Genomic DNA, 5,000 nt, shown 5'->3' on the forward strand with positions numbered 1-5,000 from the left:
GGGTGGTGTGGCTGTATGTATTGGTTTCCTATTGACCTACATCTCTTATACATCTAAAAACCAGCATTGAAGGAAGCCGGAACAAGAGAGAAAAAAAAAAAGCCTACAGCACCTGGTATTCCCAGGTGGTCTCCCATCCAAATACTAACCAGGCCTGGCCCTGCTTAGTTTCCAAGATCAGACGAGATTGGGCTTGTTTAGAGATGTGTAGCTGTAGGTTTTTGTTTCCTATTGACCTACATCTCTTATTATCTCAAAACCAGCATTAAAGGAAGCCGGCACAAGAGAGAAAAAAAAAAGGCCTACAGCACCTGGTATTCCCAGGTGGTCTCCCATCCAAGTACTAACCAGGCACATTGCTGCTTAGCTTCCAAGATCAGACGAGATTGGGTTTGTTCAGGGTGGTGTGGCTGTAGGTATTGTTTTCCTATTGACCTACATCTCTTATACATCTAGAAACCAGCATTGAAGGAAGCCGGAACAAGAGAGAAGAAAAAAAGGCCTACAGCACCTGGTATTCACAGGTGGTCTCCCATCCAAGTACTAACCAGGCCCAGCCCTGCTTAGCTTCCAAGATCAGACGAGATTGGGCTTGTTCAGGGTGGTGTGGCTGTAGGTATTGTTTCCCTATTGACCTACATCTCTTATACATCTAGAAACCAGCATTGAAGGAAGCCGGAACAAGAGAAAAGAGCCTACAGCACCTGGTATTCCCAGGTGGTCTCCCATCCAAGTACTAACCAGGCCTGGCTCTGCTTAGCTTCCAAGATCAGACGAGATTGGGCTTGTTCAGGGTGGTGTGGCTGTAGGTATTGGTTTCCTATTGACCTACATCTCTTATACATCTCAAAACCAGCATTGAAGGAGGCCGGAACAAGAGAGAAAAAAAAAAGCCTGCAGCACCTGGTATTTCCAGGTGGTCTCCCATCCAAGTACTAACCAGGCCCAGCCCTGCTTAGCTTCCAAGATCAGACGAGATTGGGCTTGTTCAGGGTGGTGTGGCTGTAGGTATTGATTTACTATTGACCTACATCTCTTATACATCTCAAAACCAGCATTGAAGGAAGTCGGAACAAGAGAGAAAAAAAAAAAGGGCCTACAGCACCTGGTATCCCCAGGTGGTCTTGCATCCAAGTACTAACCAGGCCCGGCTCTGCTTAGCTTCCAAGATCAGGCTTGTTCAGGGTGGTGTGGCTGTAGGTATTGGTTTCCTATTGACCTACATCTCTTATACATCTAAAAACCAGCATTGAAGGAAGCCGGAACAAGAGAGAAAAAAAAAAGCCTACAGCACCTGGTATTCCCAGGTGGTCTCCCATTCCAAGTACTAACCAGGCCTGGCCCTGCTTAGCTTCCAAGATCAAACGAGATTGGGCTTGTTTAGAGATGTGTAGCTGTAGGTTTTGGTTTCCTATTGACCTACATCTCTTATAATCTCAAAACCAGCATTGAAGGAAGCCGGAACAAGAGAGAAAAAAAAAAGGCCTACAGCACCTGGTATTCCCAGGTAGTCTCCCATCCAAGTACTAACCAGGCCTGTCCCTGCTTAGCTTCCAAGATCAGACGAGATTGGGCTTGTTCAGGGTGGTGTGGCTGTAGGTATTGTTTTTCTATTGACCTACATCCCTTATACATCTCAAAACCAGCATTGAAGGAGGCCGGAACAAGAGAGAAAAAAAAAAGTACTAACCAGGCCCGGACCTGCTTAGCTTTCAAGATCAGACGAGATTGGGCTTGTTCAGGGGTGGTGTGGCTGTAGGTATTGGTTTCCTATTGACCTACATCTCTTATACATCTCAAAACCAGCATTGAAGGAGGCCGGAACAAGAGAGAAAAAAAAAAGCCTACAGCATCTGGTATTTCCATGTGGTCTCCCATCCAAGTACTAACCAGGCCTGGCCCTGCTTAGCTTCCAAAATCAGACGAGATTGGGCTTGTTCAGAGATGTGTGGCTGTAAGTATTGGTTCCCTATTGACCTACATCTCTTATAATCTCAAAACCAGCATTGAAGGAAGCCGGAACAAGAGAGAAAAAAAAAGGCCTACAGCACCTTGTATTCCCAGGTGGTCTCCTATCCAAATACTAACCAGGCCAAGCCCTGCTTAGCTTCCAAGATCAGATGAGATTGGGTTTATTCAGGGTGGTGTGACTGTAGTTATTGGGTTCGTAATGAACTACATCTCTTATACATCTCAAAACCAGCATTGAAGGAAGCCAGAACAAGAGAGAAAAAAAAAAGGCCTACAGCACCTGGTATTCCCAGGTGGTCTCCCATCCAAGTACTAACCAGGCCTGGCACTGCTTAGCTTCCAAGATCAGACGAGATTGTGCTTGTTCAAAGTGGAGTGGTTGTAGGTATTGGTTTCCTAATGAACTACATCTCTTATACATTTCAAAACCAGCATTGAAGGAAGCCAGAACAAGAGAGAAAAAAAAAAGGCCTACAGCACCTGGTATTCCCAGGTGGTCTCCTATCCAAAAACTAACCAGGCAAAGCCCTGCTTAGCTTCCAAGATCAGATGAGATTGGGTTTATTCAGGGTGGTGTGGCTGTAGGTATTGTTTTCCTAATGACCTACATCACTTATACATCTCAAAATAAGCATTGAAGGAAGCCGGAACAAGAGAGGAAAAAAAATGGCCTACAGCACCTGGTATTCCTAGGTGGGTCTCCCATTCAAGTACTAACTAGGCCCGGCGCTGCTTATTTTTCAAGATCAGACGAGATTGTGCTTGTTCAAGGTGGAGTGGTTGTAGGTATTGGTTTCCTATTGACCTACATCTCTTATACATCTTAAAACCAGCATTGAAGGAAGCCGGAACAAGAGAGAAAAAAAAAAGGCCTACAGCACCTGGTATTCCAGGTGGTCTCCCATCAAAGTACTAACCAGGTCTGGCACTGCTTAGCTTCCAAGACCAAACGAGATTGGGCTTGTTCAGAGATGTGTAGCTGTAGGTATTGGTTTCCTATTGACCTACATCTCTTATAATCTCAAAACCAGCATTGAAGGAAGCCGGAACAAGAGAGATAAAAAAAAAAGGCCTACAGCAGCTGGTATTGCCAGGTGGTCTCCCATCCAAGTACTAACCAGGCCCAGCCCTGCTTCGCTTCCAAGATCAGACAAGATTGGGCTTGTTCAGGGTGGTGTGGCTGTAGGTATTGGTTTCCTATTGACCTACATCTCAAAACCAGCATTGAAGGAAGCCGGAACAAGAGAGAAAAAAAAAAGGCCTACAGCATCTGGTATTCCCAGGTGGTCTCCCATCAAAGTACTAACCAGGCCCGGCCCTGCTTAGCTTCCAAGATCAGACGAGATTGGGTTTGTTCAGGGTGGTGTGGCTGTAGGTATTGTTTTCCTATTGACCTACATCTCTTATACATCTAGAAACCAGCATTGAAGGAAGCCGGAACAAAGAGAGAGAAAAAAAGGCCTACAGCACCTGGTATTCACAGGTGGTCTCCCATCCAAGTACTAACCAGGCCCAGCCTGCTTAGCTTCCAAGATCAAACAAGATTGGGCTTGTTCAGGGTGGTGTGGCTGTAGGTATTGTTTTCCTATTGACCTACATCTCTTATACCATCTAGAAACCAGCATTGAAGGAAGCCGGAACAGAGGAGAAAAGAGCCTACAGCACCTGGTATTTCCAGGTGTCTCCCATCCAACTACTAACCAGGCCTGGCTCTGCTTAGCTTCCAAGATCAGACGAGATTGGGCTTTGTTCAGGGTGGTGTGGCTTGTAGGTATTGGTTTCCTATTGACCTACGTCTCTCTATACATCTCAAAACCAGCATTGAAGGAGGCCGAACAAGAGAGAAAAAAAAAAGCCTACAGCACCTGGTATTTCCAGGTGGTCTCCCATCCAAGTACTAACCAGGCCCAGCCCTGCTTAGCTTCCAAGATCAGACGAGATTGGGCTTGTTCAGGGTGGTGTGGCTGTAGGTCTTGATTTACTATTGACCTACATCTCTTATACATCTCAAAACCAGCATTGAAGGAAGTCGGAACAAGAGAGAAAAAAAAAAGGGCCTACAGCACCTGGTATCCCCAGGTGGTCTTGCATCCAAGTACTAACCAGGCCCGGCTCTGCTTAGCTTCCAAGATCAGGCTTGTTCAGGGTGGTGTGGCTGTAGGTATTGGTTTCCTATTGACCTACATCTCTTATACATCTAAAAACCAGCATTGAAGGAAGCCGGAACAAGAGAGAAAAAAAAAAAGCCTACAGGACCTGGTATTTCCAGGTGGTCTCCCATCCAAGTACTAACCAGGCACGTTGCTGCTTAGCTTCCAAGATCAGACGAGATTGGGTTTGTTCAGGGTGGTGTGGCTGTAGGTATTGTTTTCCTATTGACCTACATCTCTTATACATCTAGAAACCAGCATTGAAGAAGCCGGAACAGAGAGAGAAGAAAAAAAGGCCTACAGCACCTGGTATTCACAGGTGGTCTCCCATCCAAGTACTAACCAGGCCCAGCCCTGCTTAGCTTCCAAGATCAAACAAGATTGGGCTTGTTCAGGGTGGTGTGGCTGTAGGTATTGTTTTCCTATTGACCTACATCTCTTATACATCTAGAAACAGCATTGAAGGAAGCCGGAACAAGAGAAAAGAGCCTACAGCACCTGGTATTTCCAGGTGGTCTCCCATCCAACTACTAACCAGGCCTGGCTCTGCTTAGCTTCCAAGATCAGACGAGATTGGGCTTGTTCAGGGTGGTGTGGCTGTAGGTATTGGGTTTCCTATTGACCTACGTCTCTTATACATCTCAAAACCAGCATTGAAGGAGGCCGGAACAAGAGAGAAAAAAAAAAGCCTACAGCACCTGGTATTTCCAGGTGGTCTCCCATCCAAGTACTAACCAGGCCCAGCCCTGCTTAGCTTCCAAGATCAGACGAGATTGGGCTTGTTCAGGGTGGTGTGGCTGTAGGTATTGATTTACTATTGACCTACATCTCTTATACATCTCAAAACCAGCATTGAAGGAAGTCGGAACAGAGAGAAAA

The 5,000-nt window shown here is 46.0% G+C and overlaps 5 non-coding genes and 15 pseudogenes across 5 annotated transcripts; all 20 read right to left on the reverse strand.

Annotated features, from left to right (window-relative positions):
- Nucleotides 1-100: 100 nt before the first annotated feature.
- Nucleotides 101-219, reverse strand: LOC142122868 (5S ribosomal RNA; annotated as a pseudogene).
- Nucleotides 220-299: 80 nt separating this feature from the next.
- LOC142122807 (5S ribosomal RNA) lies at nucleotides 300-418 on the reverse strand (annotated as a pseudogene).
- Nucleotides 419-499: 81 nt separating this feature from the next.
- LOC142122839 (5S ribosomal RNA) lies at nucleotides 500-618 on the reverse strand. Its single transcript, XR_012684296.1, has one exon. It is a non-coding gene; the product is annotated as a 5S ribosomal RNA (ribosomal RNA).
- A 74-nt stretch (nucleotides 619-692) lies between these two features.
- On the reverse strand, nucleotides 693-811 carry LOC142122762 (5S ribosomal RNA; annotated as a pseudogene).
- Nucleotides 812-891: 80 nt separating this feature from the next.
- On the reverse strand, nucleotides 892-1,010 carry LOC142122737 (5S ribosomal RNA; annotated as a pseudogene).
- Nucleotides 1,011-1,282: 272 nt separating this feature from the next.
- Nucleotides 1,283-1,402, reverse strand: LOC142122884 (5S ribosomal RNA; annotated as a pseudogene).
- An 80-nt stretch (nucleotides 1,403-1,482) lies between these two features.
- On the reverse strand, nucleotides 1,483-1,601 carry LOC142122754 (5S ribosomal RNA; annotated as a pseudogene).
- Nucleotides 1,602-1,841: 240 nt separating this feature from the next.
- Nucleotides 1,842-1,960, reverse strand: LOC142122891 (5S ribosomal RNA; annotated as a pseudogene).
- A 79-nt stretch (nucleotides 1,961-2,039) lies between these two features.
- Nucleotides 2,040-2,158, reverse strand: LOC142122862 (5S ribosomal RNA; annotated as a pseudogene).
- Nucleotides 2,159-2,239: 81 nt separating this feature from the next.
- On the reverse strand, nucleotides 2,240-2,358 carry LOC142122873 (5S ribosomal RNA; annotated as a pseudogene).
- Nucleotides 2,359-2,439: 81 nt separating this feature from the next.
- Nucleotides 2,440-2,558, reverse strand: LOC142122866 (5S ribosomal RNA; annotated as a pseudogene).
- Nucleotides 2,559-2,840: 282 nt separating this feature from the next.
- Nucleotides 2,841-2,958, reverse strand: LOC142122900 (5S ribosomal RNA; annotated as a pseudogene).
- An 82-nt stretch (nucleotides 2,959-3,040) lies between these two features.
- On the reverse strand, nucleotides 3,041-3,159 carry LOC142122858 (5S ribosomal RNA; annotated as a pseudogene).
- A 70-nt stretch (nucleotides 3,160-3,229) lies between these two features.
- On the reverse strand, nucleotides 3,230-3,348 carry LOC142122934 (5S ribosomal RNA). The gene has a single exon (XR_012684317.1). It is a non-coding gene; the product is annotated as a 5S ribosomal RNA (ribosomal RNA).
- Nucleotides 3,349-3,429: 81 nt separating this feature from the next.
- LOC142122842 (5S ribosomal RNA) lies at nucleotides 3,430-3,547 on the reverse strand (annotated as a pseudogene).
- A 277-nt stretch (nucleotides 3,548-3,824) lies between these two features.
- Nucleotides 3,825-3,943, reverse strand: LOC142122927 (5S ribosomal RNA). Its single transcript, XR_012684310.1, has one exon. It is a non-coding gene; the product is annotated as a 5S ribosomal RNA (ribosomal RNA).
- A 272-nt stretch (nucleotides 3,944-4,215) lies between these two features.
- On the reverse strand, nucleotides 4,216-4,334 carry LOC142122889 (5S ribosomal RNA; annotated as a pseudogene).
- Nucleotides 4,335-4,415: 81 nt separating this feature from the next.
- LOC142122725 (5S ribosomal RNA) lies at nucleotides 4,416-4,534 on the reverse strand. The gene has a single exon (XR_012684275.1). It is a non-coding gene; the product is annotated as a 5S ribosomal RNA (ribosomal RNA).
- Nucleotides 4,535-4,607: 73 nt separating this feature from the next.
- LOC142122826 (5S ribosomal RNA) lies at nucleotides 4,608-4,726 on the reverse strand (annotated as a pseudogene).
- An 81-nt stretch (nucleotides 4,727-4,807) lies between these two features.
- LOC142122928 (5S ribosomal RNA) lies at nucleotides 4,808-4,926 on the reverse strand. Its single transcript, XR_012684311.1, has one exon. It is a non-coding gene; the product is annotated as a 5S ribosomal RNA (ribosomal RNA).
- Between the last annotated feature and the right edge of the window lie 74 nt (nucleotides 4,927-5,000).

This window comes from Mixophyes fleayi, unplaced genomic scaffold, assembly GCF_038048845.1.
Source record: "Mixophyes fleayi isolate aMixFle1 unplaced genomic scaffold, aMixFle1.hap1 Scaffold_2298, whole genome shotgun sequence".
NCBI classification, from domain to species: Eukaryota; Metazoa; Chordata; class Amphibia; order Anura; family Limnodynastidae; genus Mixophyes; species Mixophyes fleayi.